The following is a 7,500-nucleotide window of genomic DNA, read 5'->3' on the forward strand; positions in this document are numbered from 1 at the left end:
ATAAGTTGAAAAAATTAAATGTAAAATGTAATAGAAAAGAATGTTTTGGCTGTATAAAATTTCCTACAGCAACTGGTATTCTCAGGTGGTCTCCCATCCAAGTACAAACCAGGCCCAACACAGCAAAGCTTACAAGATCAGACGAGATTGGGCATGTCCAGTGTGGTTTGGCTGTAGGTGCTCAAAAGCATTAAATTTAGACCTCTATTACTTCTTAACTCAAGTAAATTCATTGATAAGTTGAAAAAATTAAATGTAAAATGTAATAGAAAAGAATGTTATGGCAGTATAAAATTACCTACAGCACCTGGTATTCCCAGGTGGTCTCCCATCCAAGTACTAACCAGGCCCAACACTGCATAGCTTCCAAGATCAGACGAGATTGGGCATGTCCAGTGTGGTTTGACTGTAGGTGCTCAAAAACATTAACTTTAGACATCTTTTACTTCTTAACTCAAGAAAATTCATTGATAAGTTGAAAAAATGTAATGTAAAATGTAATAGAAAAGAATGTTATGGCAGTATAAAATTACCTACAGCACCTGGTATTCCCAGGTGGTCTCCCATCCAAGTACTAACCAGGCCCAACACTGCATAGCTTCCAAGATCAGACGAGATTGGGCATGTCCAGTGTGGTTTGACTGTAGGTGCTCAAAAACATTAACTTTAGACCTCTTTTACTTCTTAACTCAAGAAAATTCATTGATAAGTTGAAAAAATGTAATGTAAAATGTAATAGAAAAGAATGTAATGGCTATATAAAATTACCTACAGCACCTGGTATTCCCAGGTGGTCTCCTCTCCAAGTACTAACCAGGCCCAACACTGCATAGCTTCCAAGATCAGATGAGATTGGGCATGTCCAGTGTGGTTTGGCTGTAGGTGCTCAAAAGCATTAACTTTAGACCTCTATTACTTCTTAACTCAAGGAAATTCATTGATAAGTTGAAAAAATTAAATGTAAAATGTAGTAGAAAAGACTGTTATGGCAGTATAAAATTACCTACAGCACCTGGGATTCCTAGGTGGTCTCCAATCCAAGTACTAACCAGGCCCACCACTGCATAGCTTTCAAGATCAGACGAGATTGGGCATGTCCAGTGTGGTTTGGCTGTAGGTGCTCAAAAACATTAACTTTAGACCTCTTTTACTTCTTAACTCAAGTAAATTCAATAATAAGTTGAAAAATGAAATGTAAAATGTAATGGAAAAGAATGTTATGGCAGTATAAAATTACCTACAGCACCTGGTATTCCCAGGTGGTCTCCCATTCAAGTACTAACCAGGCCCAACACTGCATAGCTTCCAATATCAGACGATATTGGGCATGTCCAGTGTGGTTTGGCTGTAGGTCCTCAAAAACATTAATTTTAGACCTCTATTACTTCTTAACTCAAGTAAATTCATTGATAAGTTGAAAAAATTAAATGTAAAATGTAATAGAAAAGAATGTTATGGCAGTATAAAATTACCTACAGCACCTGGTATTCCCAGGTAGTCTCCCATCCAACTACTAACCGGGCCCAACACTGCATAGCTTCCAAGTTCAGACGAGATTGGGCATGTCCTGTGTGGTTTGGCTGTAGGTGCTCAAAAACATTAACTTTAGACCTCTATTACTTCTTAACTCAAGTAAATTCATTGATAAGTTGAAAAAATTAAATGTAAAATGTAATAGAAAAGAATGTTATGGCAGTATAAAATTACCTACAGCACCTGGCATTCCCAGGTGGTCTCCCGTCCAAGTACTAAACAGGCCCAACACTGCATAGCTTCCAAGATCAAACGAGATTGGGCATGTCCAGTGTGGTTTGGCTGTAGGTGCTCAAAAACATTAACTTTAGACCTCTTTTACTTCTTAACTCAAGTAAATTCAATGATTAGTTGAAAAATGAAATTTAAAATGTAATAGAAAAGAATGTTATGGCAGTATAAAATTACCTACAGCACCTGGGATTCCAAGGTGGTCTCCCATCCAAGTACTAACCAGGCCCAACACTGCACAGCTTCCAAGATCAGACGATATTGGGCATGTCCAGTGTGCTTTGGCTGTAGGTGCCACAAACCAATAATTTTAGACCTCTATTACTTCTTAACTCATGTAAATTCATTGATAAGTTGAAAAAATTAAATGTAAAATGTAATAGAAAAGAATGTTATGGCAGTATAAAATTACCTACAGCTCCTGGTATAACCAGGTGGTCTCCCATCCAAGTACTAACCAGGCCCAACACTGCATAGCTTCCAAGTTCAGACGAGATTGGGCATGTCCAGTGTGGTTTGGCTGTAGGTGCTCAAACACATTAACTTTAGACCTCTATTACTTCTTAACTCAAGTAAATTCATTGATAAGTTGAAAAAATTAAATGTAAAATGTAATAGAAAAGAATGTTATGGCAGTATAAAATTACCTACAGCACCAGGTATTCCCAGGTGGTCCCCCATCCAAGTACTAACCAGGCACAACACTGCATAGCTTCCAAGTTCAGACGAGATTGGGCATGTCCAGTGTGGTTTGGCTGTAGTTGCTCAAAAACATTAACTTTAGACCTCTTTTACTTCTTAACTCAAGTAAATTCAATGATTAGTTGAAAAATGAAATGTAAAATGTAATAGAAAAGAATGTTATGGCAGTATAAAATTACCTACAGCACCTGGCATTCCCAGGTGGTCTCCCATCCAAGTACTAAACAGGCCCAACACTGCATAGCTTCCAAGATCAAACGAGATTGGGCATGTCCAGTGTGGTTTGGCTGTAGGTGCTCAAAAGCATTAACTTTTGACCTCTATTACTTCTTAACTCAAGTAAATTCATTGATAAGTTGAAAAAATTAAATGTAAAATGTAATAGAATAGACTGTTATGGCAGTATAAAATTACCTACAGCACCTGGTATTCCCAGGAGGTCTCCCATCCAAGTACTAATCAGGCCCAACACTGCATAGCTTCCAAGATCAAACAAGATTGGGCATGTCCAGTGTGGTTTGGCAGTAGGTGCTCAAAAACATTAACTTTAGACCTCTTTTACTTCTTAACTCAAGTAAATTCATTGATAAGTTGAAAAAATTAAATGTAAAATGTAATAGAAAAGAATGTTATGGCAGTATAAAATTACCTACAGCACCTGGTATTCCCAGGTGGTCTCCCATCCAAGTACTAACCAGGCCCAACACTGCATAGCTTCCAAGATCAGATGAGATTGGGCATGTCCAGTGTGGTTTGACTGTAGGTGCTCAAAAACATTAACTTTAGACCTCTTTTACTTCTTAACTCAAGTAAATTCATTGATAAATTGAAAAAATGTAATGTAAAATGTAATAGAAAAGAATGTTATGGCTATATAAAATTACCTACAGCACCTGGTATTCCCAGGTGGTCTCCCGTCCAAGTACTAACCAGGCCCAACACTGCATAGCTTCCAAGATCAGACGAGATTGGGCATGTCCAGTGTGGTTTGGCTGTAGGTGCTCAAAAGCATTAACTTTAGACCTCTATTACTTCTTAACTCAAGTAAATTCATTGATAAGTTGAAAAAATTAAATGTAAAATGTAGTAGAATAGACTGTTATGGCAGTATAAAATTACCTACAGCACCTGGGATTCCTAGGTGGTCTCCCATCCAAGTACTAACCAGGCCCACCACTGCATAGCTTCCAAGATCAGACGAGATTGGGCATGTCCAGTATGGTTTGGCTGTAGGTGCTCAAAAACATTAACTTTATACCTCTTTTACTTCTTAACTCAAGTAAATTCAATGATAAGTTGAAAAATGAAATGTAAAATGTAATAGAAAAGAATGTTATGACTATATAAAATTACCTACAGCACCTGGTATTCCCAGGAGGTCTCCCGTCCAAGTACTAACCAGGCCCAACACTGCATAGCTTCCAAGATCAAACAAGATTGGGCATGTCCAGTGTGGTTTGGCTGTAGGTGCTCAAAAGCATTAACTTAAGACCTCTATTACTTCTTAACTCATGTAAATTCATTGATAAGTTGAAAAAATTAAATGTAAAATGTAATAGAAAAGAATGTTATGGCAGTATAATATTACCTACAGCACCTGGTATTCCCAGGTGGTCCCCCATCCAAGTACTAACCAGCCCCAACACTGCATAGCTTCCAAGATCAGACGAGATTGGGCATGTCCAGTGTGGTTTGACTGTAGGTGCTCAAAAACATTAACTTTAGACCTCTTTTACTTCTTAACTCAAGTAAATTCATTGATAAATTGAAAAAATTTAATGTAAAATGTAATAGAAAAGAATGTTATGGCTATATAAAATTACCTACAGCACCTGGTATTCCCAGGTGGTCTCCCGTCAAAGTACTAACCAGGCCCAACACTGCATAGCTTCCAAGATCAGACGAGATTGGGCATGTCCAGTGTGGTTTGGCTGTAGGTGCTCAAAAGAATTAACTTTAGACCTCTATTACTTCTTAACTCAAGTAAATTCATTGATAAGTTGAAAAAATTAAATGTAAAATGTAGTAGAATAGACTGTTATGGCAGTATAAAATTACCTACAGCACCTGGGATTCCTAGGTGGTCTCCCATCCAAGTACTAACCAGGCCCACCACTGCATAGCTTCCAAGATCAGACGAGATTGGGCATGTCCAGTATGGTTTGGCTGTAGGTGCTCAAAAACATTAACTTTATACCTCTTTTACTTCTTAACTCAAGTAAATTCAATGATAAGTTGAAAAATGAAATGTAAAATGTAATAGAAAAGAATGTTATGACTATATAAAATTACCTACAGCACCTGGTACTCCCAGGAGGTCTCCCGTCCAAGTACTAACCAGGCCCAACACTGCATAGCTTCCAAGATCAAACGAGATTGGGCATGTCCAGTGTGGTTTGGCTGTAGGTGCTCAAAGGCATTAACTTAAGACCTCTATTACTTCTTAACTCATGTAAATTCATTGATAAGTTGAAAAATTTAAATGTAAAATGTAATAGAAAAGACTGTTATGGCAGTATAAAATTACCTACAGCAGCTGGGATTCCTAGGTGGTCTCCCATCCAAGTACTAACCAGGCCCACCACTGCATAGATTCCAAGAACAGACGAGATTGGGCATGTCCAGTGTGCTTTGGCTGTAGGTGCTCAAAAACATTAACTTTAGACCTCTTTTACTTCTTAAATCAAGTAAATTCATTGATAAGTTGAAAAAATTAAATGTAAATTTTAGTAGAAGAGAATGTTATGGCAGTATAAAATTACCTACAGCACCTGGTATTCCCAGGTGGTCCCCCATCCAAGTACTAACCAGGCCCAACACTGCATAGCTTCCATGTTCAGACGAGATTGGGCATGTCCAGTGTGGTTTGGCTGTAGGTGCTCAAAAACATTAACTTTAGACCTCTTTTACTTCTTAACTCAAGTAAATTCAATGATTAGTTGAAAAATGAAATGTAAAATGTAATAGAAAAGAATGTTATGGCAGTATAAAATTACCTACAGCACCTGGCATTCCCAGGTGGTCTCCCTTCCAAGTACTAACCAAGCCCAACACTGCATAGCTTCCAAGATCAAACGAGATTGGGCATGTCCAGTGTGGTTTGGCTGTAGGTGCTCAAGAGCATTAACTTTTGATCTCTATTACTTCTTAACTCAAGTAAATTCATTGATAAGTTGAAAAAATTAAATGTAAAATGTAATAGAATAGACTGTTATGGCAGTATAAAATTACCTACAGCACCTGGTATTCCCAGGAGGTCTCCCATCCAAGTATTAATCAGGCCCAACACTGCATAGCTTCCAAGATCAAACAAGATTGGGCATGTCCAGTGTGGTTTGGCAGTAGGTGCTCAAAAACATTAACTTTAGACCTCTTTTACTTCTTAACTCAAGTAAATTCATTGATAAGTTGAAAAAATTAAATGTAAAATGTAATAGAAAAGAATGTTTTGGCTGTATAAAATTTCCTACAGCAACTGGTATTCTCAGGTGGTCTCCCATCCAAGTACAAACCAGGCCCAACACAGCAAAGCTTACAAGGTCAGACGAGATTGGGCATGTCCAGTGTGGTTTGGCTGTAGGTGCTCAAAAGCATTAAATTTAGACCTCTATTACTTCTTAACTCAAGTAAATTCATTGATAAGTTGAAAAAATTAAATGTAAAATGTAATAGAAAAGAATGTTATGGCAGTATAAAATTACCTACAGCACCTGGTATTCCCAGGTGGTCTCCCATCCAAGTACTAACCAGGCCCAACACTGCATAGCTTCCAAGATCAAACAAGATTGGGCATGTCCAGTGTGGTTTGGCAGTTGGTGCTCAAAAACATTAACTTTAGACCTCTTTTACTACTTAACTCAAGTAAATTCATTGATAAGTTGAAAAAATTAAATGTAAAATGTAATAGAAAAGAATGTTTTGGCTGTATAAAATTTCCTACAGCAACTGGTATTCTCAGGTGGTCTCCCATCCAAGTACAAACCAGGCCCAACACAGCAAAGCTTACAAGATCAGATGAGATTGGGCATGTCCAGTGTGGTTTGGCTGTAGGTGCTCAAAAGCATTAAATTTAGACCTCTATTACTTCTTAACTCAAGTAAATTCATTGATAAGTTGAAAAAATTAAATGTAAAATGTAATAGAAAAGAATGTTATGGCAGTATAAAATTACCTACAGCACCTGGTATTCCCAGGTGGTCTCCCATCCAAGTACTAACCAGGCCCAACACTGCATAGCTTCCAAGATCAGACTAGATTGGGCATGTCCAGTGTGGTTTGACTGTAGGTGCTCAAAAACATTAACTTTAGACCTCTTTTACTTCTTAACTCAAGAAAATTCATTGATAAGTTGAAAAAATGTAATGTAAAATGTAATAGAAAAGAATGTTATGGCAGTATAAAATCACCTACAGCACCTGGTATTCCCAGGTGGTCTCCCATCCAAGTACTAACCAGGCCCAACACTACATAGCTTCCAAGATCAGACGAGATTGGGCATGTCCAGTGTGGTTTGACTGTAGGTGCTCAAAAACATTAACTTTAGACCTCTTTTACTTCTTAACTCAAGAAAATTCATTGATAAGTTGAAAAAATGTAATGTAAAATGTAATAGAAAAGAATGTAATGGCTATATAAAATTACCTACAGCACCTGGTATTCCCAGGTGGTCTCCTCTCCAAGTACTAACCAGGCCCAACACTGCATAGCTTCCAAGATCAGATGAGATTGGGCATGTCCAGTGTGGTTTGGCTGTAGGTGCTCAAAAGCATTAACTTTAGACCTCTATTACTTCTTAACTCAAGGAAATTCATTGATAAGTTGAAAAAATTAAATGTAAAATGTAGTAGAAAAGACTGTTATGGCAGTATAAAATTACCTACAGCACCTGGGATTCCTAGGTGGTCTCCAATCCAAGTACTAACCAGGCCCACCACTGCATAGCTTTCAAGATCAGACGAGATTGGGCATGTCCAGTGTGGTTTGGCTGTAGGTGCTCAAAAACATTAACTTTAGACCTCTTTTACTTCTTAACTC

At 37.7% G+C, this 7,500-nt stretch overlaps 3 non-coding genes and 28 pseudogenes across 3 annotated transcripts; all 31 read right to left on the reverse strand.

Annotated features, from left to right (window-relative positions):
* Positions 1–60: 60 nt before the first annotated feature.
* Positions 61–179, reverse strand: LOC148475162 (5S ribosomal RNA; annotated as a pseudogene).
* A 116-nt stretch (positions 180–295) lies between these two features.
* LOC148475163 (5S ribosomal RNA) lies at positions 296–414 on the reverse strand. The gene has a single exon (XR_015872757.1). It is a non-coding gene; the product is annotated as a 5S ribosomal RNA (ribosomal RNA).
* A 116-nt stretch (positions 415–530) lies between these two features.
* On the reverse strand, positions 531–649 carry LOC148475164 (5S ribosomal RNA). Its single transcript, XR_015872758.1, has one exon. It is a non-coding gene; the product is annotated as a 5S ribosomal RNA (ribosomal RNA).
* Positions 650–765: 116 nt separating this feature from the next.
* LOC148475165 (5S ribosomal RNA) lies at positions 766–884 on the reverse strand (annotated as a pseudogene).
* A 116-nt stretch (positions 885–1,000) lies between these two features.
* Positions 1,001–1,119, reverse strand: LOC148475166 (5S ribosomal RNA; annotated as a pseudogene).
* A 115-nt stretch (positions 1,120–1,234) lies between these two features.
* Positions 1,235–1,353, reverse strand: LOC148475167 (5S ribosomal RNA; annotated as a pseudogene).
* A 116-nt stretch (positions 1,354–1,469) lies between these two features.
* LOC148475168 (5S ribosomal RNA) lies at positions 1,470–1,588 on the reverse strand (annotated as a pseudogene).
* Positions 1,589–1,704: 116 nt separating this feature from the next.
* On the reverse strand, positions 1,705–1,823 carry LOC148475169 (5S ribosomal RNA; annotated as a pseudogene).
* Positions 1,824–1,938: 115 nt separating this feature from the next.
* LOC148475170 (5S ribosomal RNA) lies at positions 1,939–2,057 on the reverse strand (annotated as a pseudogene).
* Positions 2,058–2,173: 116 nt separating this feature from the next.
* Positions 2,174–2,292, reverse strand: LOC148475171 (5S ribosomal RNA; annotated as a pseudogene).
* A 116-nt stretch (positions 2,293–2,408) lies between these two features.
* LOC148475172 (5S ribosomal RNA) lies at positions 2,409–2,527 on the reverse strand (annotated as a pseudogene).
* A 115-nt stretch (positions 2,528–2,642) lies between these two features.
* Positions 2,643–2,761, reverse strand: LOC148475173 (5S ribosomal RNA; annotated as a pseudogene).
* A 116-nt stretch (positions 2,762–2,877) lies between these two features.
* Positions 2,878–2,996, reverse strand: LOC148475174 (5S ribosomal RNA; annotated as a pseudogene).
* Positions 2,997–3,112: 116 nt separating this feature from the next.
* Positions 3,113–3,231, reverse strand: LOC148475175 (5S ribosomal RNA). Its single transcript, XR_015872776.1, has one exon. It is a non-coding gene; the product is annotated as a 5S ribosomal RNA (ribosomal RNA).
* A 116-nt stretch (positions 3,232–3,347) lies between these two features.
* On the reverse strand, positions 3,348–3,466 carry LOC148475176 (5S ribosomal RNA; annotated as a pseudogene).
* A 116-nt stretch (positions 3,467–3,582) lies between these two features.
* Positions 3,583–3,701, reverse strand: LOC148475177 (5S ribosomal RNA; annotated as a pseudogene).
* A 115-nt stretch (positions 3,702–3,816) lies between these two features.
* On the reverse strand, positions 3,817–3,935 carry LOC148475178 (5S ribosomal RNA; annotated as a pseudogene).
* Positions 3,936–4,051: 116 nt separating this feature from the next.
* LOC148475179 (5S ribosomal RNA) lies at positions 4,052–4,170 on the reverse strand (annotated as a pseudogene).
* Positions 4,171–4,286: 116 nt separating this feature from the next.
* LOC148475180 (5S ribosomal RNA) lies at positions 4,287–4,405 on the reverse strand (annotated as a pseudogene).
* Positions 4,406–4,521: 116 nt separating this feature from the next.
* On the reverse strand, positions 4,522–4,640 carry LOC148475181 (5S ribosomal RNA; annotated as a pseudogene).
* A 115-nt stretch (positions 4,641–4,755) lies between these two features.
* Positions 4,756–4,874, reverse strand: LOC148475182 (5S ribosomal RNA; annotated as a pseudogene).
* Positions 4,875–4,990: 116 nt separating this feature from the next.
* On the reverse strand, positions 4,991–5,109 carry LOC148475183 (5S ribosomal RNA; annotated as a pseudogene).
* A 116-nt stretch (positions 5,110–5,225) lies between these two features.
* Positions 5,226–5,344, reverse strand: LOC148475184 (5S ribosomal RNA; annotated as a pseudogene).
* A 115-nt stretch (positions 5,345–5,459) lies between these two features.
* LOC148475185 (5S ribosomal RNA) lies at positions 5,460–5,578 on the reverse strand (annotated as a pseudogene).
* A 116-nt stretch (positions 5,579–5,694) lies between these two features.
* LOC148475186 (5S ribosomal RNA) lies at positions 5,695–5,813 on the reverse strand (annotated as a pseudogene).
* Positions 5,814–6,164: 351 nt separating this feature from the next.
* LOC148475187 (5S ribosomal RNA) lies at positions 6,165–6,283 on the reverse strand (annotated as a pseudogene).
* A 116-nt stretch (positions 6,284–6,399) lies between these two features.
* Positions 6,400–6,518, reverse strand: LOC148475188 (5S ribosomal RNA; annotated as a pseudogene).
* A 116-nt stretch (positions 6,519–6,634) lies between these two features.
* LOC148475189 (5S ribosomal RNA) lies at positions 6,635–6,753 on the reverse strand (annotated as a pseudogene).
* A 116-nt stretch (positions 6,754–6,869) lies between these two features.
* LOC148475190 (5S ribosomal RNA) lies at positions 6,870–6,988 on the reverse strand (annotated as a pseudogene).
* A 116-nt stretch (positions 6,989–7,104) lies between these two features.
* Positions 7,105–7,223, reverse strand: LOC148475191 (5S ribosomal RNA; annotated as a pseudogene).
* Positions 7,224–7,339: 116 nt separating this feature from the next.
* LOC148475192 (5S ribosomal RNA) lies at positions 7,340–7,458 on the reverse strand (annotated as a pseudogene).
* Between the last annotated feature and the right edge of the window lie 42 nt (positions 7,459–7,500).

This window comes from Taudactylus pleione, unplaced genomic scaffold (assembly GCF_031769625.1).
Source record: "Taudactylus pleione unplaced genomic scaffold, aTauple2 ptg000775l, whole genome shotgun sequence".
Classification (NCBI taxonomy): Eukaryota; Metazoa; Chordata; class Amphibia; order Anura; family Myobatrachidae; genus Taudactylus; species Taudactylus pleione.